This window comes from Cydia pomonella, chromosome 9 (assembly GCF_033807575.1).
Source record: "Cydia pomonella isolate Wapato2018A chromosome 9, ilCydPomo1, whole genome shotgun sequence".
NCBI lineage: Eukaryota > Metazoa > Arthropoda > Insecta > Lepidoptera > Tortricidae > Cydia > Cydia pomonella.
In genome coordinates this window covers 15,246,972-15,270,396 of record NC_084711.1, presented here as the reverse complement: position 1 = coordinate 15,270,396, position 23,425 = coordinate 15,246,972, and the positions used below count along the sequence as shown (strand labels likewise).

Here is a 23,425-nt window from a genome sequence, read left to right as displayed (position 1 = left end):
TAATCAGTGGGAGAACAGCCGGGATCACTTACATAGGTACTATGGAAGGACTTAACAAGGAAACAGCAGCCATTCATGTCTTAGTTTTATGTATAACTGCTGTGTATTAAAAATAATAATATCAAAAATAGAGCTTTCTGCAATTATGCTGTTGTAAACAACATACCTTTCTTTCAGTAGAAACTTTCCAAAAATTATGAATGTAATAACCAGTTTTTAGGGTTCCTTAGTCAAATAGAAACCCTTATAATTTCGCTACGTCCGTCTGTCCGAGGCTTTGAAATTTTGTATGGATATATAAATCAATCCCAACAAAGCGGTAAAAAAATTGCGTAGCACCACTACACGTAAAGTGGGAATGAATTTTATTCGCTTCTACACGACACCCCATACCATAGGTTGGTGTGGGGTGTCGTTGTATAGGTCTTTCTAAATGAATAAAGGACTTTAGAAAACATTTTTGAGGTCCGAAATAAATAATGTGCCCTATTAACTTATGAACCATGGGTCCAAAAATATGAAGAAAATCGTGAAAATAGAGCGCATAGTAAAAAGACGTACAAAGTGCTGCAAAGCAATGCCTTTTGCTTGTATTGTACATGATACTTCTTAAAAGCACCCGTTCAAGGCCTATTGTGACGGACGGGTAACTACGGAACCCTACACTGAGCGTGGCCCGACATACTCTTGGCCAGTTCCTTAATAGTGAAAGAGGCAAACGTTCAGAAGCATCCCTAATGTTAAGTTGAGCATGGCCCGACATGCTCTTGGCCGGTTCCTTAATAGTGAAAGAGGCAAACGTTCAGAAGAATCCCTCATGTTAAGCGATTACCGTTGCTATGGACACCCAAGAAGATAAAGCAACACCAGAGGAAGATAAATAAATAAATACATATTATAGGACAGTCTTATATATATTGACTGACGGCCCGATTCGAAAAATGAGATAGGATAACGATAAGTTCTGGTTTAGATAAGTTCTCATTTAGATATCGTTTGTATGTCGTATAACTGACAGAAGCAGCTCAATTCGGGCAACCAATGTCACTTTGACGCTAGAAATATCGTACGAGTATATCTACTATCTCTCTAATCTATCGATCTTATTGGGATCACAGCGGAATCGAAAGAAACGTCAATTTTGACATGTCGTTTAGCTATCGATCTATTAAGAACTTTCCAAGATCTTAAACGTGTCTTAATCATTCTTTGAATCGGGCCGTAAGTCCCACAGTAAGTTCAAGAAGGCTCGTGTCGTGGGTACTCAGACAACGATTTAAATATGATATACATACAAATAGTTAAATACATAGAAAACATCCATGACTCAGGAACAAATATCTATGCTCATACATATAAATAAATGCCCTTACCGGGATTCGAACCCAGGACCATCGGCTTCATAGGCAGGGTCACTACCAACTAGACCAGTGGGGTCGTCAAAACCAGACAAGGGGAAAATAAGCCCAAAAACCAGACCCAGAACCAGACCTAGACCTAGTACCAGATTAAGATAAGGATTCGGAAGACATTAGAGAAGCACTGAAACAAAACAATGTTTTGTTCCGACCATAGATTACGGTAATAGGTAATGGCAATGAACTTACCTAAGATATTCGACCGATTCGAAGATTAATCTGACCGAATAATGCGTAACTTTTTTATTTTGTGTACATCATTATTATAACTCTTTAACGGCGCCGCCTCACAAAAGGCCCAAAGACAAACAGACAAAGGTCAAATATTATCTAATAGCATTGTAAATAAACGCAAACTGGTCGTCTGCGTCGCACGCGCAACTCGTGACACACTTCCGAGCGAGATTTCCGAGTAACGGCCTACTGACCGCGTCCCTTAGTTATGTCACCATCAATACGGTTTCGTGGCAATCGGCTATCGTAATTATATGGTGGGTAATGTGTCGAAAAAAAAAGGTTTGTCGGTGTGCTAATGTAATTTAAAGAGAATTTTAGTTTTTCACTTTTATTTTTTACCCTTTCTCTCTCTCCTTTGAATCTTTTAGGGTTCCGTAGCCAAATGGCAAAAAACGGAACCCTTATAGATTCGTCATGTCCGTCTGTCTGTCCGATTATGTAACAGCCACTTTTTTCCGAAACTATAAGAGCTATACTGTTCAAACTTGGTAAGTATATGTATTCTATGAACCGCATTAAGATGTTTACACAAAAATAGAAAAAAAACAATAAATTTTGGGGGTTCCCCATACTTAGAACTGAAACTCAAAAAATATTTTTTCATCAAACCCATACGTGTGGTATCTTAGGGATAGGTCTTTAAAAATGATATTGAGGTTCCTAATATAATTTATTTCTAAACTGAATAGTTTGCGCGAGAGACACTTCCAAGGTGGAAAAATGTGTCCCCCCCCCCCCCCCCCCCCCGTAACTTCTAAAATAACAGAATGAAAAATCTAAAAAAAACATATGATATACATTGTCTTGCCAACTTCCACCGAAAATTAGTTTGAACGAGATCTAGTAAGTAGTTTTGTTTTTAAAACGTCATAAAATTAAAAAAAAAAATTTTTTTTTCGTCAGACCCATACGTGTGTGTACTATCTAGGGATAAGTCTTCAAAAATGATATTTAGGTTTCTAATATCATTTTTTTCTAAACTGAATAGTTTGCGCGAGAGACACTTCCAAAGTGAAAAAAGTGTGGTCCCCCCCCCCCCCCCTTGTAACTTCTAAAATAACGGAATGAAAAATCTAAAAAAAGTATATGATATACATTACCATGCAAACTTCCAACGAAAATTGGTTTGAACCAGATCTAGTAAGTAGTTTTTTTAATACGTCATAAATGGTATGGAACCCTTCATGGGCGAGTCCGACTCGCACTTGGCCGTTTTTTATATCCACATTCGTGGATATAAAAAACGGCCGAAGGTTGAAGGGGTCGTAGGTTGTTTGTTTGTATTTGATCTTATATTTGTAAATTATGTATTTTTAATTTGTATAACAAATTTGAATGCATCATTTACGATAGTACCTTGTAACCAAAGGAAATATATTTTATTTATTTTTATATACATTTTTTAAGTAACAAAGCTGTAATTATGAGTAAAAGAGCAGAGATGGTAAGATAGTTGTATATTTGCATACTCGTCTATAAATTCTAAAAAAAATTACAAGGTTCAAATATTGAGGCATGTCCTGTGTTTATCATGTTTTAGTAGCTAATGTAAGCTCAAACGCATTATGAAGATTAAAGTTTCAAGATTCTTTGAAATCGTAAAAACCTGCAGTAAAACGTGGAATGACCCAAAATAGGTATTTAACCAGTAAATTATTACGTGCATACGCCGGAGCGCGACTTTCAAAAACAAGTTTTATTTTAAAACCCCGACAGAAAGACCGAAAGAATATACATTATACAATCTTCCTAAGTTACCTACTACTAAATTAAAGAATATGCAAAACACAGCGCTGATTGTAATTATTTGACAAAGATGTACTGCTTCCTCTTACCTAATGTAGGTGTCACGAATTGTCTTATCCGGCTCAATCCAATTACATCTGAATAAATTGGCCACTTAGCAGGTGACGGTGACTTTGAGATACAAATCTAAAGCACGGCTGCTCGAAATTAAAAACAAAACGTAACAAATAAGTTTTCACCTCAGCAGCTCGAACAAGCCTAATTTCGTCACTCCAGGGAGCATTTTAATTTAGTGAAGGCCATGAATACAGGAATATTTCTAGAAGCTTTCGTCATAATGATGATGCCTTTCATTCATAAATGTTGTAAACTTGATGTTGACTTTTTTTAACCTTTAATATGTTCTCACTGCTGAGGTGAAAAGTTGTATGTGTCACACGAGAGCAAAGTTATATTACATGTCGTGTTTTTGAGTCCCTCACTACGCTCAAGATTCTAACTTAGAATCTTTCGCTTACTCGGGACTCAAAATCAACTCTCGCAAGAAAAACCAACTTTCCTCTCTTGTTGCAAAAAAACTATTAAGTATCTTATAAAATTTTACTCAGAAATTGTAGATATTAATTTTAGCGTCAGCAATAACTAAGTTATATAAATATACAGCGGTATTACTACTAATAACTAGCTTATATCTAAAATAGGCCCTTGAGGCATTGTACCAAATCAAGGAATAATTACCTAATTATTTGAAAATATATCTTTATATTTATGTATATCTTTCAAATATTGCTTTGCTATAACACCACAACATAGATTTAGACAGTATTAGATTCCAACACTATCTTAGGTGGCTATGATATTACAGACCGTTATTAAAACATGATTGTTAATTTTTATTAGTACAGTCAGCGTCAAATACTTCGTAGCAGTCAAAGTGGCCAAATAGTTCGGTACACCATACTAAATATATGGTGTACCGAACTACATATTTGGCTACTTTGGTTGCTACAAAGTATTTGACGCTGACTGTACATAAATGATAACGTACTGCAAATAATTTTGGGAACTTGGACAATTACTAATCATGGCTGATACAACGTGCCTTCGCGTTAATTTCTTTTAAAGTTAAAATACCAGTGCCTATTTTCTGCCTTCTATTTTGTTGTAACTGGACAGTGACAGATTTAATTTGTGAGAAAGAAGACCAGAAGAGAAAATCCAGCGGGCCCACTCCACGAGGGAATACAAGTAATAATATCTCACTGACAAGGTAATGTTTTAAACCCTTTCTTATTTTTCGAGCTCATTTTCGTTCTTTCTTTATTCTGTTCCTAACATTAAATTTGGCGAGTCGGGCAGAAAAAATCTTGACATACCATCTTACACATTCTACGGACGAGAGTAATATTTACGCAAATTCTTGCAACGGTCCCATTAAATCCATAAAGGTAACATAACGGTGGTAAGAGGTGATAAAACGTTCCGCTACACACTTCCACTGTTTATTTTTACTGGTCAAGCCTGCCGATTCACCAAACATTTTTGTATCCACAAGTCTCACTAGACCTGGATATTACTTATAACTCCAAGTAAGCGGAGATCATTATTTATAATAGTTATTCCGAGACGATATACTAGGTAAACAAAAACATGATTTTAGCATTTGAAGGCAAGTGTCGATGTGGGTCATTAAATCTGAAAGACCGAGCGAATTTAGACACGCCAAAGAAATTGTTACGTTGGTGTTTACTTAGATGCAGTTTAATCGTGGGTAGGCATAAAAAATGACTTGCTCTTTTTTGATATCATTGCCGATTTTCAAACTTTCTTTGGAATTTCTGCACATAACGTCCTGTTCTAAATAAAGCGCTGTGGGATTATTGCATGTGACGAACTAGTGTTAAAGTGATATGAAGGCAAAATTATCCCAAATTCCTTTCCAAGAAGATGACGGTTTCTCAAATTACTTAAACACCAATTTCTTAAATACCGTGAAAATAAAACCTTAAATTAACGCAGTTAGGTATCGACGAGATGTCAACCCTAAAAACTACCGGGAATTATTTATAATATTTTTCACATAGCATTCGGTGACAGCTGTCATCTGAATACAATTTCTAACCTTAAAATGCCAAATTAGCTATCACAAAACCCAAGCTATGTGAAAAACATTATAAACACAGTTCACTCGCATATAGGTCGATTATTGCTAGGGATTGGCCGTTTTGAGTACCTATTGACGAATAGCAAAATAATGAATACTTATTTTGTATCCTGATTATAAACGGAGAACAATCTACTAAAAAAGTAAAACAATTCCAAGAAAAAACAACCCCTGCACTCCGTTACGAATGCTCGATATAACAAGGAATAAATTAGAACAACGCACGATTAAGTAAATGTTGAATAACGTTGCGTTCCATTTCACGTAACATTCCGGTTATGAGGATTGTGACACTTGATTAGCTATGGTGAACGTCTTGTGGAACGGAACGTCCGACATTCGTGATAAAGCTCGACGATTAGTCGGCTGCACTAAATGAAAAAAATAAAAATTGGAAAACGTATTATTTTTGACTCATTCGGATACAAGGAATCGATGGTTTTTTTAACCAACTTCAAAATTTAAATAAAAAAAGGAGAAGGTTCTCAATTCGGTTTTTTTCATTACACCGTGTTTTTTTTTTATATTCGTTAATTTCAAGGGTGCATTCCTGGGGTTAAATTTAGTAACTTTCTCAAATCATTCTTATTAACTCCATTTCCGAAATAATTAATCATTTATTTTTTTCTGATAAGGCCCCCCATGGTCCTGTTTTCATATTGATTAGTGGTTAGTACGAGTACATTGGCTACTACCGATTAGGATTTTTTTAATTGAAATATACCTATAGTAGATTCGTCCCATTTTTAAATGTCAAAATTTAATTCTGATGATGGAATCCATGAGGAATCGGGGAACTCCTCGAATCTTATAGGTAATAAATAGGCATGTAAGCCTATACTCGTAATTCTATAGTATTAAGTATTTTGTATTTTCATCAACAAAGCAATAAAAAAAAATGAGAATTGATGGAACTGCCGATGAAAACTGAAACGGAAAACTTCAACGAACGTATTTTACGTTTGGCCATACGTCTTTTTCGTTAAGTTAGTTCAGAAAGTTATGCTATAAGCAATAGTTTTGTGATAGTCGAGTTCTGATCATGGATTCTATGGAATTGAGGGAACTCCTCAAACCTTATAAGCAATAAACATACTTTTTTTTGTTCTCATCCATAAACCAAGCATTTTGAATTTAAATAGTCAATTTGTATAATAATGTCTTATAATAATTATTTATTTAAATAGTGTAATTTGGTAAGATATAACCTTACGACCAGTATTTCAGGTCTTAGAGTTAATTGTAAGTAAACGTTACGACATGGACTATGATTGCTAAATTTTAATGACATTTCAAAGTTTTTAGTGATGTCGGTATTGTAAGTCTGTGTAGCAGAGTTGGTATGGCTGGAAGGCAGGTATCAGAGTCACAAGTTCAAGCCTAGCTCGAGATAGTGAATTTTACTTTAAGTATTTCAAACTTTAATTTGTATATTAGAGCCACTAAAGTGGTCGTGTGCTGTCGTGCCTACCACGCCAACGACCACTAAAGGGGTCACGGTAGACGCTGTCAAAGCAATTTTACTGTTGACAGATAGGTTTAAATTCGTTTCTCACTAGTTGAGATGTTGGCGTGTATGCCACATTTTGATGCGAGAGAGAAAGCGAAAAGGTTAAATATCCAAAATGTTACTTAGTATTTTCCACATTGCTTACGATCTAAGTGGGATGGCCAGTGTGTAATCTCGGCAAGAGACTGGGTTAATACTCGCCTAATGGCTCCGATAGTGTAACGTGCTCAGATTCCATGACTGTTGAGTGTTGAGTTGTTGACGCAATGCCTGCCGTATGCCTCCTGTCTACTCGTAATACCTAACACTAAAAATATGTTCTTAACTTATAAAAAAGGGACTTAATCGCGTGTTAAAACTTATTAATACGCGATTAAGTTCCGTTTCTATAAAAAAAACGGGACTTAATCGCGTGTTAATACTTATTAATACGCGATTAAGTTCCGTTTCTATAAATTAATAATGTGTAGTGTTTTAATAAAAATATGGTTATAAAAATACTTACAAAAATATGCAGAAAGTGTTTTTTTAATGATAAGTATATGGGGCAAACGAGCAGACGTATCGCCTGATGGTAAGCAATTACAAACTTTTCTTGCAGGTTTGAGATTGTATCGGCCCGGAAATGCCACGGACGGCAGTTCATTCCACAGTTTAGCTGTTTGTGGCAGGAGTACTCTTAATAAACATAGTATGCCGTCGGCGACATATTTCATCGACCACTCGTATTTTTTTTAAAGAGATACGATCTAAACATAGATATAAGAAGTATGAGTCTAACAATTGTCAGTGAAGCGTGTTGCTGCTAATACTAGTAAAGTAACTACTGAAGAACATTTTTCAATATACTCAGATATTTCTGGTGACGTTTTTCATGGCTAACACCAACCACAATAATATACTTAAGTAACTATTTTGGATAGTAAACCAAATATAAAAAAAATAGGCTGTTAAAGGATAAAGTAAATGTCTCCCGACGCCATGAGTTATTCCATTTCTCTTGTTTTAAATAAAGTACCTAGTTAGCAACCGAATCTTCTGAACGCAAAAGAATATGAGTGGCAGTTTTTTTTAACCGCTTAGGAGAACGTTTATTAATGACTGAGGTCAATGGACAGATTGAATGTCAATGACATTTAGATACCTGAGGACCCATTTGACAAATCGAAATGACAGATTTCTCCGTAGCTAACATCTGGCAATCATTATTGTATGTGGAAATTTTGCCTTATTTAGGGAATTATACGCCGTGGGCCTATTTAACCTAACAGATTTAAAAGCAGTATTTCTGACCGCATTTAGAAACTAAAATGTCATACAAGTTTTCTGAAATCGGTCTTGTTTTAGAGATAATGACAATTCTTGTGAATTTTTTTCTGTAATAACTCAGTGAAAAACGCCTTTTTAACTGCGGCGCTGCCACTATTTGACTTGATTTAGACATACTTAATGACAGATATTAAAGTTTTAAAGGTCACTCGCCAAATTTATCTGTAAATAAAAAAAAAACTTTACTTATTCGTTACGATGCTTTTTTTTCGCCAAGATGCAAAAATAAATAACGTGTCGAGTACAGGAAACATACACAATTTTATTTTTTTGCCGAATGTGACCAATAGTTTTCAGGAACGTATGGTTAAAATACTTAAAACCTGTCGGGAGATATGGGTCCTCGGTGTATAGAAAAGTGGACGCAAAGCTATATTTCAAACTTGCCGGTTGATCTAGGTAGGTACGCAATATTTAGTTAAATTGAATAAAAGGACTTTTCATGTACTAGCGTTAATAAACCAATATACAGAAAAATAAAATGGCGTGTGATTATCGGATGTTTAGATCGTTTAGGTACTATGATGTATCTAAATACCTATGTACATACTCACCTATGCTCAGTTTGGAGCTAGACCGATCTATACAAGATTGTTTCCAAATAGGGCACAAGTGGGTAGGTACCGTTTGTGACCACTGCAGCCTTTGTGGCCGTTTATTTTATTAATACGATATTAGTTATTTGTTTTACAAGGAGGCAAAGGTGTCGTTTAACCGCTTGTGCTAATATCGATACCCGAACAAGCGAATTATTTCAAAAATTAAACCACAAGCGTAGCAAGTGGTTAAAGCATAGAACATCTTGAGCGTTGCGAGGGTTAAACAAACTTTGCCTCCGAGTGAAACACAATAATTTTCACCACACCAATGCGATGAAAATACTAACTAGAAAATAACAAAAAAATCAAGCAAAATCAGATTCAAATGAACGTAATAATAAATTTATCATTTACATGAGAAAACAACTCAAAATTTGCATCTGATCTTTGCCCCACATGTGGATAAAATGCAACAACCTCATTAGTTTTTGAACGATCAAGAGGGCCTTTACCAGTTGGTGTAGTGAAAAATAATTATATGTATACCGATTCATTACTGACCAAGGACTGCAATAACAGTACCTTTTCTTTATTTTTTTGCCATATGCAAATATTATTGTATTCGTAGTAAGAATCCGGTTGTTGTGTAGGTACTTATTTGAGAAACATGTTATTATTGATTGTACTTTCACTTTTATAGTGTAATCGAAACTTCAGTACCTCTAGTGTAAATATTTTCGACAGCGAAACGTGACGTACGCGTTTGCGTTAAGTGTCATTTTGTATGAGATTTTTGACTTTCCAAAACGTCCCGCTTGGCGCGCTGTTCAAAAACCCATAGAAAATGAGACTAAACGCAAACGCGTACGTCACGTTTCAAAATCGAATTTATTTACACTAGGGGTACAGATATGCATATTATGTTCAATAATTAAAATATTTATTCGTTCAGTGATAAAAGCTTGTAAATGTGCCTCGGGCAAGCATAGCATACTTACGTATATGTACATAAAGCCTATGTTATTTATTTACCTATTTATCGTTAAAGCAATGTCAATATTGACAGCCGACAAGTCATACCTATAACTCTTTGATAACAAGAAATTACTATCGGAATAGGCCTCAAGTTCTTTACAGATGTAGTGAATAATTCGTAAAAAAACGATGGGGAAGGATTATTCACTACATCTGAAGATACATACTATTTACCTATGCACCATCTGTAGGAGATACCAATACTTACCTATATATTTCGCTGTTTTGTCTACGGCAAGACTGAAAAAAAATCTAATTCAAGCCTCATCACCACTCACTAGGGTTTGTACAACGGATCTGAAACGGATCGTATGGGAAGATCCGGGTATAATCTCATATATTTCGGATACGGATTGCAAACCGTAGTCATCGCCATTTTTAGTCCTTTAAATTCAGTACAAGAAAAAAATACAAAAAGATGATGTCACAGGAAGGTATTTTTGAGACGGATGACCTAAAAAGGGGGCTATTTACTACATGACTCTAAATTGAGCTCATTATAAAATAATAAGTGAACGTCTAAGAAACGGTAAATAGAGTTGACCTTCTCGGAACCTATCAATTCTAGCAATAATCACAGTTTCACGGAGAATTACCCAGCTCTATTATTGATCTAAATAACTGACCATTCCAATCTTCAAATAAAAGTCAACTTTAGTTGGGCGCCAATTGTTCGCTAATTGAATCCAATGGCCCGATGATATCGATACTATACGAATCGGTATCGCTTGTAACATAAACTCCTCTTCAATTGATTCCTCCGTCTCTATTCACGTAAGTAAACAGAAAAGGATAGCATGTGTGATCGGTGTTGTGGTTATAGGCTGCTTTGTGCGGAAAGAAAGCGTTATGTAAGCGCAGCCGCGGTTTGCGAAACGCAGGCGCCAGTCCTCGTTAGGTACTTTACTTACGTCACGAGCACACACGGAGCGTGTAGTTTGGATGCACACGTTGCGGGTATAACTGCCTACAGCAAGGGCGAGCTGGGTATTCCTCCCTTGCAACTTTGGGAAGAAGTTAAAATATTGTAATATTTTGTATTGTGTTTAAGTATTTAGAGGTGAAAGCTCGTACTGCTCATGCGTACCGGTCAAAGATGCCTAGTCTTTAAAAAATAGCTCGAAAAATTGAGACGGGTACCGCCGTGATGGGGCAGCCTAGAGGTCCAGGGTGTTAGCCGTGTAATCTGCAGACGCCGGTTCAAATCCGGCACCAATCACTGGAAGGCTTCGTCATCGTCACGTTTTCTTGAGTATTTGTGTAGTGTTTAGTATATGACGTCTATTCGAGTTAATGATTCCTCCCTTGATTGCCTACTTAATTGGGATGTGTATATGCTTACAGAGGTAATTTCCTAGATTTGGCCGACACCTTTTCTCAGTGCTCCATTTAATAAGATTGCCGTTGCCGCTCTGCAAGGTTTAATAGAGACTTAACCCCTTGTAGCTTATTCTCCTCCTTTCTAAACTAGGTACTGAAGTCCGCACACAACTCTGGTTACAGATGTGCAAATTGCGGAAAGTTTCCAAAAAATAGGAAAGTTCTCGGATATTTCTTTGAAATTTCAAAGAACTATAAGAAGTATCTATTTTATGTTTCGGAAAGTTTCAATCCCCCATACAAAATAATAAGAAGTTTACCCGGAACTTTCCAATGTGGAAAATTTCACAATTTTGGAAAGTTTCCTTCGGCACATCAGTAGCTTCGGTGTACAAGTGGGACATCGCTTTATACGTGCATAGTGCGGTCTCTCTCACACAGCAAGCGGCGTGCGGATTTGATGCGGATCCAAACGTCAATGCCGCTCGCGTTTCTGAGCGTATGATAAGTCTCTGGTTTCTGCAAGAATATTCTCCCGTGTGTGCTGTGAGCGACGGCCATGCCCGCCTAACCCGTATTTCTTCCTCCTCGCTGCTCCTAAACGCCACTTTTTATCAATTACTGTTTCTAATTTTATTTTATTTTATTTTATTTATTTTATTTTATTCGGAAAACCAACAGCTTAAGTAAACTAAAACTAGGTTAACATAAATATGTATCAGGGAAGCCAATTACAGGTTTCCACAGACAGGCACGTAATACGTGGTAACGCTTTTTTTGTTGCAACTGTACATTTGTAGTCATTTAAAAGTCGTGCAATATCCCCGTTATTAGTGCTACGTACAACTTACTTACGGATCACTTCGGGTTAGTTCCGTACAAAAAAGGTAAATAAGAACCCTTATTATTAGATAGACCTTATCGTGTGACTCCGTCCGTCTGTCTGTCACATCGCTAAATATCTCGGGAACTACTTACGCTATTGATTTTACACTCATACTATCAGAAGGCATACTTACTAGATTACTTTAGGGCTGATACATGATACATGAAAAGCTATTATTAACAGGTATTCAGAAAAACTGCTTACTTATTGGTTTATCTTGTATTATATTTCAAAATAATTATTATATAAATAAATAACTTTCATTTTTTTAAAGGTAAACCTAAGCGGACTCATTTACTCCAAATCAAAGCTTTGATTTATGAATAGTAAGTACTTATAGGGTTTCTTATCTAAACCGATACCACTACGATTAAAACGACGGCAACGTACTTGCAACCCCTCTGTTGTAGCAGTAGTTGCCCATAGGCATTTGGGAACGGTAATTACTTACCATCAGGGGAGTCGCCTGCTCGTTTACCACCTATATCGTAAAAAAATGTCCAAACACCGAGAACATTGGAATGAAATATAACTTAACAAAACCAAAAGGCTTAAAGTTAGGCGTATTAAAATCTACTTTACCTATATTTTGACTAATGTCTAGAATGACACCTTTCGTTATACTTAAATAAACATCATAAAACCTACTTTACCCATATTTTGACTAATGTCTAGAATGGCACCTTTCGTTATCTTACTCAATATATTTGCTTAATACCGGATAATGTCACCCAGTTTGCAGTTTCATACGTAAATAAACATCAAGTCGTTTGACTCATTTACTATTTCTGCGAACGCCATCGAGATGTATATGTATTATTATGTACAAACATCCTTAACCTTGTAAACTAACCCGATTTCTTATATGGTAACATCAGGTTAATCACTTATGCCATTTTAGAAATACTGTGACAAAGTAATTAATACTTATCCTTATTTCAGAGATTAACTACTTAAATTTAAACTTGAAGAAAAATTTTAATCCTTTAAAAAATATTCTTAGCCGGTCTAATCGATACCTACTACATCTACTGCTGAAACTATTGTAATAAGAACTAACATAAAAATACTCGATTTAGGTACAATAGAAGCAAGATAAGTTGGCAGCAATTTTGATAGCCTAGACTGTGCATTATTTTAAACGTCATGAACGGTCACTCTGTGCTATCAAATTCTTTTCCAACTTAGCTTGGTCTACCTCGTATAGGTAATCGTATATGCTTCAGTTTTAACCCTTTTCAAGCCTTATTAGTGCCTTTGGCCTTTTATCTATAAAAGAAAACACATCGGCATGAAAATGCTTAATACTTACACAATTAAAACAAATTGGCTTTTTAAAGTATAGTTGGAAGTGTATGCTAACAAATCTTAAACATTTTTGATTACAGCGGCATCTAGTACACAGTCGCTGAACTTCTACCACAGGGAGCTTAACAGAACATTTCATAACTTGCTTGCGTTATGACGAACATAGTAGTTAGTAATGATATTCGCAGATGGCGCTAAATTCAAAGGTTTTTTATTTACATTAAACGAACGTAGATGGCGTCATTAACAATTTTCATTTTGAAGATGTTAGTTTTCGTTAAAACGACATAGATCTTAATTTTCATAGAGTTAACCTAGTTTTGCTGAATAATAAGTATATATAGTAACCATCAGCTATCGTAATTGCCTTTAGGATAGTTGAGGATTTTGCTACTCATATGTGCGATAAATGTTATGAACCACGTATGAACTCATGCTTTATTTTTATTACTTACCTACTAATCATAATATTGTTTTACAGTACCTACCTACAGGCCTTGAAAGAGATGCATATGCATGTATGATTTTTAACATATCCCCTGTATGAAAGTTAGCGAACCAAGTTTAATTTCAAGTTTAAGTCACCTGCAATAATATGTTACTCTTCGAAGGCCGCAAAAATATGTGACACGCTCTTTTGGCTCCACAAATGGTAAAGATCGTGTCAGAGGGCCTACCGCGAACCACGTTCGACGTGTTGCCTCTCCGTCGCACTTGTAAATGCGTACGTAAGTGTGACAGGGAGGCAACACGTCGAACGTGGTTCGCGGTAGGCCCTCCGATATTTGCGGCCTTCGTTGTGTAACATAAATCATAATTATGCATTTAGTAAATTATTTACTGTTTACACTAATTTCTGTTTAAATTAGCTGTAGCGCCTGTAGCATAGGACGGACATGACGAAACTGTAGGAGTCCGATTTCATGATTTTGGCTAAGGAACCCTAAAATCCCAGCCATTCTTGATGACCCCTTAGAATCAATCCTTTATCCACCTACGCAACATTTTTACGAACGCAAAAGCAATTAATGTCTGTCAATTTACTGGCGCGGAAAAAACAATTCCAGAAGTAACATCAAACCAAATTACTGAACTTACAGTGTTTTAATGAACTCGGGGAAAAAATAATGTAAACGGTCTGAAGCTCAAACTTGCACTTGACAGCATGCATCCTTCAACGCGGACGCGATTTGACTTGATTGAATGACATTCGTGATATGCCGGCCAAGATTAATCAACCTTCTTTAAACTAAATATTGAGGCTTACATCGTATCATTGTTATTTAAAAAAAAATTGAATGACTACTCATACCTATACGTCACGACTAGCTTAGCTTAGTATAGGTAAGTATTTGCCTAAGATACAGATAGATTTGCTTTGCGTGTCGGCCCGATTCGAAGATGAGATACGATAACGATAAGTTATGGTTTAGATAAGTTCTCATTTAGATATCGTTTGTATGTCGTATAATAAACACAAGCAGCTCGATTCGGGCAACCAATGTCACTTTGACGTTAGAAATATCGTAGATAGATCTTATTGGGATCACAGCGGAATCGAAATAAACGTCAATTTTGACATGTCGTTTAGCTATTGATCTTATACGACATTTCCAAGATCTTAAACGTGTCTTAATCATTCTTCGAATAGGGCCGTAAGTATATCACGTATGTTCTTTTCAGATTCAGTTTCAAAATTTGACAGTCCGCCGCCGCCGGTTATTGTAATGTTTGGGCATTACGGGCATTATCGGCAGTCGGCATATCACTAACTGCATTCAAAGCGAGCCAAATTTACCATGACGTAAACAACTTTTTATCAAAAACTCTACAAGTTCTGTAACCCAGCAAGACGTTCAAATTAATCAACACGTCTCGATTGTTGTAAAAGACGGGAATAATTCTGTTGCAAAGTTCAGGAGCCCAGCCTTGCAAAGTCTAATCTACGTCCATTTTCTACGGTCCATACGCTTTTTTAAACCTGAACACCAGTTTATGTTCACGCCAGCTCAGTGTCAAAACGTCATAAGCGTATTGAACTTTTACAAGACGTTTACGCTCTTTTTAGTTTAAGGTGGGGTTTAGGTGCAAGCGACCTCTAGGCGCGGGGAACGAACGCGCGACATTGAAATGCGACCTAGCGGGTAGGCCGGCCCATTCCACCGGCCTCTGAGGGAGGCATGAGGTAGTTGTTGATGTGCGTAATAGACGGAGATGGATCTTGAGGCGGTTTTTTGTAAATTGAATTAGGTGTAGTGTTGCCGGATCAGTTAAGGTACATGCGCGGTTATCTGAAGAGATGCAACCTTGAAAGTAACACTCACGGGCAATAAAAATAGGTACTTATCTACATACATGCAAGAAAATCAGCACACATTTACAATTTCGAGAGTATTAAGCTTGCAAAGCGGTTATGAAAGTACATAATTCGTCTCACTTTAAAATAGCTTAGATGTACCGTGCTAGGAGGAGTAAAGAAGTTGCATCATGGCCTGCATTCTGTATTCAGCGAACGTTTTTTTTTAATGAGCCATGTAACCATCAACATTTTTCTTTTGAAACTTTCAGCCCAATCTAGTATATACATGTGTGTTTTCACTTTATGGACGCCCTTTATAGGGTGTCCTACGTCAGTTCTCTTACGCTACAAGCATACCTAATACACTCGGTATTAAAGTTACGAGGCTCGGTTTATGACCCGTTTGACAAAGTAAACCATTTTCGACGATGGATGTCATGTTTTAACCTTTGGCTAAATAACTATTCTAGATATAGTACATATGTTTTTTTTTAACTATAATGTACCATACTGGCAACAAAGGATACATTTTATGGACAATACTTTACAATTAAAAAAATATGTATTAAAAGTCGGTTGCACCAAACCGTATGTAACCGTTAAAACGTTCGCAAAATTTTATTGTATTTAGAGTTTCATAGTTGACTGCTGAGTGACGTTCATCTTTCTGCAAAATGTGGTTGGTGCAACTAGCCCTAAGTCTTGTAAGATTTTACTCATTCAAGTACTTTTTTGGGACAGGGCACAGATGATCGATCTTGCCGGAAAACTGGAATCGCAACCACCGTCAAACGCAACGTCCTACAAGCTGATAGCTGTTCGAGTGGAAGTAATGTTCGAGTGTGGCGAGCTGGCGAGCGATGGGAGAGACTTGCCCAGCGCGCCCAGCAGTCTGTCTACATATTTTTTTTGTTTCTGAGCGATTATTTCGCAAACTAACTTTACGAAAGAAAGTGCTAGAAGTAACTTTACCAAGTTTGTGGAGAAACTAATTCTTTTTGAAATACCTATCCAACGGTACCACACTATTGGGTCAAAGCAAAAAAAAAATGAAAAATAAAACATTTGTTATGGGAGGTACCCTAAAAAAGGTAGTTGTTTTTAGTGTTAGCCAAATTGCAGCTTTCTAGCACTAACGATCACGGAGCAAAGCCACGGACAGACTGACGGACATGGCGAAACTATAAGGGTTTCTAGGTGACTACGAAACCCTAAAAACGATCTTATTATAATAATTATAGACTGAACGTGAGAACGGACTGTAAAAGCAAACCGCCGACTGTTACGAGTATGCTAATCTAGACCGGGCAATTGCGGCGTATTTTACAGTATTAAAGTATATGTATTATTTACGCGTATATGAGCAATTTACGTTCACTAATATTATACTTAATTAGTAAAGAAAAGACCGCCTATTGTGTACGTGCCTCTGTTTGAGTTGCTATACTAGGTATCTGTGTTATTGCCTTGTATTTAAGTATGCAATAATAGTATTTCTTAGGGTTCTTAAAATTCAAGGTTCGAAGTTACAAAACGAAACGAAGTTGAGTAGATACCTAATTATGTGCCGTTGCACACAATATTTTTTCCAAGGCAGCAGCCAACACCTAAAACGGTATAACAAATAATATTAAAGCAAATATTGGTTTGTATGTAGACCTTGAGCATTGAAAAAAATCATCAGTGCATAATATTGTATGAATATTCCTAACAACACTGCTGTTATGATCCTAAAGAAAAGCTCCTTCAATATAGAGTGCTTTAATCAATAATGAACTAAAAGTCGAATTAATTATAAGTTAATCAGTTTTTATTTTAATTATATAAGTCGATTAATGTTACAGTAAAGTAATTCAAAATAGTCGGTCTTTGACTGATTTGTTTGTTCATTCGTATAATTGTGACGTTATTTATTGAGACGGACCTTATTTTCGATGGCGCTTACACCATTATCAGCGATGCTATGCTCCTATATAAATACACTACGCAGCGCGGCGTAACCACCCTCAACAAAAGATCCAGGTTTCATAGATAACGTCACAATTAATTCAATATACAATCAGTAAGATAAATTTCAACCAAACGTTAATTACTCTTTAACTTCTAATTTTATGCACTTGCATCGGTTTGAATATTTTTAATCACATGATATTAATTTCTCAACAACTATTAAACTGCAAATATACATAAATTTTTCTTTGCACAATTTTCAATTCTCAAATAGGGTGTGTCATAAACATCTAAAATGCATTCACAAATTGTAGTATTGCGTGTTCCGCATGTATTAGAGCGTGATGCGTGGGCTCGCGTCAGTCGCAGCGGTCACGCCCGCCCTTAAATGCAATATAAATATCTTGTGCTAATGCTAGTATCATGGTTTGTGAATAACCACGCAGGAATAATAACTGTCACAAATTTCATTAAATAGAACTATCACTGCCGATGTCGTTTCTACGGATGTTGAACTTAAAGATGTTCTTCTGTTCTGCAGGAAAACAAGAAGATTTGAGGAGAAGAGTTCGAGAATACCGCCGGGACAGTAACCTGCAGCTTCTGCAGCATTTGACTTACTTCATACGAATTTAACTATATGAAAATAAATTAACATAAAAAATTATAAAACTAAAGAACTTATATAACTTACTACTCGGTCTTGGTCGCTTAAGTGCTGCAGAAGGGTGGCCCCATTGCCCGGCTAGATGGCAGTACTGATTAAGACAGTAGTGGCTATCACCCATCTGGTCACAAAAACTTTTTGTACTGTGCGTTAATACGTCTTTATACTTACGTAAAGACGGAAAGCGGCCTCTACGGCTCCCACTGTGCCAGAGTCTCAACCAGTCAACCCCCAAATTCCTTAAACATACATTTATTACCAAGAGTAACATATTTGCGATGCTTGAGATTTTCAGTTAAAGCCGCGTTTTCTCATAGTGTTCTGAGCAACCGTTTGCTCTACCCATTTACTATTGGAGTAACTGTTTCCATTAACCGAACGAACAAACTATTGCTTGCTCAGAACTGTTCAGAACACTAAGTGAAAACACGGCTTAAGGATGCAGTCACAGCACACACATTTATACTTGGATTAAGGGACAGCGCCAGGGGATCTCCTACAGGAATCTATTTACACATTACCCAGTTAAATATAAGGGCCCAACCTGTACTCCAAGGCACAACATTATTCACCAGTGTATGTAAGGAAATCGCAATCTGTTGCCTCACTCAAGGAGAAGTTGAAAAAGTTGTGGTAATTAGACTCCTGGTATTAGAACTATATATATATTATATGATTTGATTTATATATATATATTATATGTTTATGTATGCATATGTTTATTTATAATATTTATCTTATATATAGGTGTATATAGATTTATATATATGTTATAGTTTGCTTATTCATACTACGGGTTGTCTACTTTTTAGGGTTCCGTAGCCAAATGGCAAAAAACGGAACCCTTATAGATTCGTCATGTCCGTCTGTCTGTCCGATTCTGTCACAGCCACTTTTTTCCGAAACTATTAAAGCTATACTGTTCAAACTTGGTAAGTAGATGTATTCTATGAACCGCATTATGATGTTTACACAAAAATAGAAAAAAAAAACAATAAATTTTGGGGTTCCCCATACTTAGAACTGAAACTCAAAAAATATTTATTCATCAAACCCATACGTGCGGGGTATCTATGGATAGGTCTTTAAAAATGATATTGAGGTTTCTAATATCATTTTTTTCTAAACTGAATAGTTTGCGCGAGAGACACTTCCAAAGTGGTAAAAAGTGTGTCCCCCCCCCCCCCGTAACTTCTAAAATAACAGAATGAAAAATCTAAAAAAAATATATGACATACATTGCCATGCAAACTTCCACCGAAAATTGGTTCGAACGAGATCTAGTAAGTAGTTTTTTTTTAATACGTCATAAAAATTAAAAAAAAATTTTTTTTTCATCAAACCCATACGTGTGGGGTATCTAAGGATAGGTCTTCAAAAATGATATTTAGGTTTCTAATATCATTTTTTTCTAAACTGAATAGTTTGCGTGAGAGACACTTCCAAAGTGAAAAAAAGTGTGTCCCCCCCCTGTAACTTCTAAAATAACGGAATGAAAAATCTAAAAAAAATATATGATATACATTACCATGCAAACTTCCAACGAAAATTGGTTTGAACCAGATCTAGTAAGTAGTTTTTTTAATACGTCATAAATGGTACGGAACCCTTCATGGGCGAGTCCGACTCGCACTTGGCCGCTTTTTTATTTTATTTTATTATTATTGATTGCTCTTGTACATAACATTTTTTTTGTTTTGTTTTGTCTGTTTTATGTTAACCTGTTTATGTGCAATAAAGTGACATACATAAATACATACGTTATTACCCATTTTGATAGAAAACAAACTCTCAAAACGAGTTAACTGGGTAAGATACAAATTATTTGTGTATATTTGACTTAGGTAATATTATATGTAGGTACGAGTATTATATCCTATTCAATATCTTGGTTGCTACGCGCGATCTCAGTATGATCCTAATTTGGCCATTCTTGATTTGGTTTTCTTTGCACGCAAAGTATAAATTGGCATAACTTCCACACCCCGCAGTGAACTTTTCTATGAATTCGTTAAGGCCCTTGTTAACTAGAAGATCCACAAAAACCTTTTTTCACACGAAATAAGTTTCGCAGGCTTAGGCGGTATATTCCAAGAACCTGGTACTAGGTACGTGTTTATTTATGTGAACTAGATAACTAAATAAGAAACACTATTTGTGACTCTTACTTATAACTAGGGATCGAACAAACGAGTGCAAATGACATAAGGAACAGGACTAATGGAGTACAAATCAGTGTTACATTTTATACCGTCGATAAATTTGTTGATGTCGACATAGATAAAATGTCTACGAACCTATTTATCGTTATCAACGGAAATACACTTCGTCTTTTTATTTTCCCTGTCTAGAAAAAAAAAGCCTTTGTCAAATTAGCATTTTGTCAAAAGTGTTCGTGACCACCTTGTATAGCACACATAAATGAATAAACATAAAAATCTATTATTTTCTATTACATTATTTTTATCATTACTTGTTTTCGACAAAAAATGTTACATGACTTGTGTTCCACTTAGTTTTCATTAAAGTGGGGTAGTTGCAGGTAGATATGTAAAATTTTGATTTAAGTTATATCGGACAAACTTTATGCAATCATCGATCCACTAATAGCAATGATATTCGGAACCTGCACAAACAAGTGACATGTTGCTGCACTTCTCTCAACTTAATTTTTTTTTTATTTAATTTGTAAATTGTTACATAACAATATTTGATATAAAAATAATCAGTTTTATTACGGTATCCCCTGCTAACAACCAAAATTCACTAAATCTGTCTTTGCTGGAAAATACCTACAATTATCTGTCAGTATCTAAGTAATCCTACCTCATTATAATGAAACTAATTTCTACAGCTCACCGAAAGCAAATTTTGATTACCTAATCACTTTATTAAGATAATTGAGAAGTAGTTCTACACGAAATATATCTTGTTCTCAATTCTAATTTAATAATTTAAACTCAACTTAAGTATTTCATTGAGTTTTAATCTAACAAAGTAATTTAACATGACTGAAAAATATAATCTAATGACCGTTGATGCATTGTTCATGAAATTTGAATATCGATTCGGCCCACCCCACCACCGGGCGCATCGGCGTATTTCAGCAAGTTTCAGGAGACGACCCGGCAAGGTCGCAGACGCCGCACACGGACGCAGCACGCACACGCACGCACACACGCACAGCCTGCAGGCCGTTAAACCTTACTTATTTATACCTTAAAGGCGTTTTAGTGATTTTGGGGGTCGTTATTGCATGCAGTAGGTTTCGCTTGCGGTTGAAATATTTTTAAACTTAAACCTTTGCGTGTTATTTTTAAGGGTTGGACTTTTATAAGTGGCTGTTCGTTTTAAGAATTTATAAATGGCTTTCTTTCAAGTGTAATATTCTAGATTTCATAAAGTTTTTAATATCATTTTATGTAAACAATATTAAAACACGTTAAAAACCGAATGAATATGTATATTAAAAAGGCAATGGTAACTTAATGACGTATAAAATATGATTCAGTATAGCTATAGAAAAAACAAACTTACCCCGAATATGCTTTGTAACTCAGATATTTAATAAAATAAAATTTGTTTACGACTAAGATATTGCATTACATGCATAAAAATACAAAATATATATGAATTAGCTCTATATTGGGAATTGATTGGAAACTTAAGAAAATATACATAAAAATTAATTTACCCCTGGTGGGACTCGAACCCACAGTCCCCGGCTTAGGAGGCCGATGCCTTATCCATTAGGCCACAGGGGCGCGCAGGACGAAGGACGAAATTTGTCTACGCAATCGCCTCCCCTTGTCGACGTCTAGGGCGACTTTACTAAGGTTTCATTCATTAAGTTACGCTCTTACTCCTACTTTGACTTAGTAATTCAATTTAGGTGGTAATTCCTATGCAAATGTTTAATTCGGTTTATATGAAAGTAGTATTAATAAAATAAACTAATGGTTTTTTATGCAATAATCGATACTTGAATGTATCATTTGCCTCATTTGGCCTTTTAGGCAGAAAACTTTAACCATGTTATATAATAAAAGTTATGTAGTGTACTTAAAGTAAGAAATCATATTGCGTTAAATTTGAAAATTTTTTTTTTATACTACGTCGTCGGTGGCAAACAAGCATACGGCCTGCCTGATGGTAAGCAGTATCCGTAGCCTATGTACGCCTGCAACTCCAGAGGAGTTACATGCGCGTTGCCAACCCTAATCCCTTCCCACCCTCGTTGAGCTCTGGCAACCTTACTCACCGGCAGGAACACAACACTATGAGTAGGGTCTAGTGTTATTTGGCTGCGATTTTCTGTAAGGTGGAAGTACTTCCCCAGTTGGGCTCTGCTCTAGATCTGGAATGACATCCGCTGTGCTGTGCCCTACCACACAGAGCGAGATGACATTCACAATGCCCATACCTCTCTTGTGGACGTAGTTTAAGGACATACCCGGGTCGGGTGAATAGAGTATGATTTTGAATAAGAAACGATGTAAGGGAGTCCTGGGGTGTTGTTGACCTTTTTGTTGTGCTAATTATGTCCACTAATATTTTATAACTTTAAAGTGAATGAATGTTGTGTCACCTGACTGAAAAAAGTTATAAGTGGAAAGATTTTAGAGTACCTACTTTATTTCATGATATTCAGGCCCCGCGGGATCAAAAGAAATTTATAATAAACTGCCCGCGTAGCCAACGTGCCAATCGTTAACACTCCGTAGCGTAATCATCTCTTTCTCTCTCTCTATCTCTATCACTCTTCCATATTAGTGCGACATTGACAGTTGCATTTCATTCGCTACGGAGCGATACTAAGTGAGCAGTACCCCTAGTGTAAATTTTATCGACATCATAACGTGAGGAACGCGTTTGCCTTAAGTCTCATTTTGTATAGGATTTTGAGTTTCCAAAACGTCCCGCTTGGCGCGCTCTTTCTAAATCCAATACAAAATGAGACTAAACGCAAACGCGTACGTCACGTTTCAAAATCGAATTTATTTACACTAGGGGTACT

General features: G+C 36.1%; 1 protein-coding gene and 1 non-coding gene across 2 annotated transcripts in view; both read right to left on the bottom strand.

Moving 5' to 3' along the window:
• Positions 1 to 23,425, bottom strand: part of LOC133521466 (uncharacterized) — a 520,259-nt gene that overhangs the window by 435,629 nt on the left and 61,205 nt on the right. The window lies entirely within an intron of this gene.
• Positions 22,100 to 22,172, bottom strand: Trnar-ccu (transfer RNA arginine (anticodon CCU)). The gene has a single exon. It is a non-coding gene; the product is annotated as a tRNA-Arg (tRNA).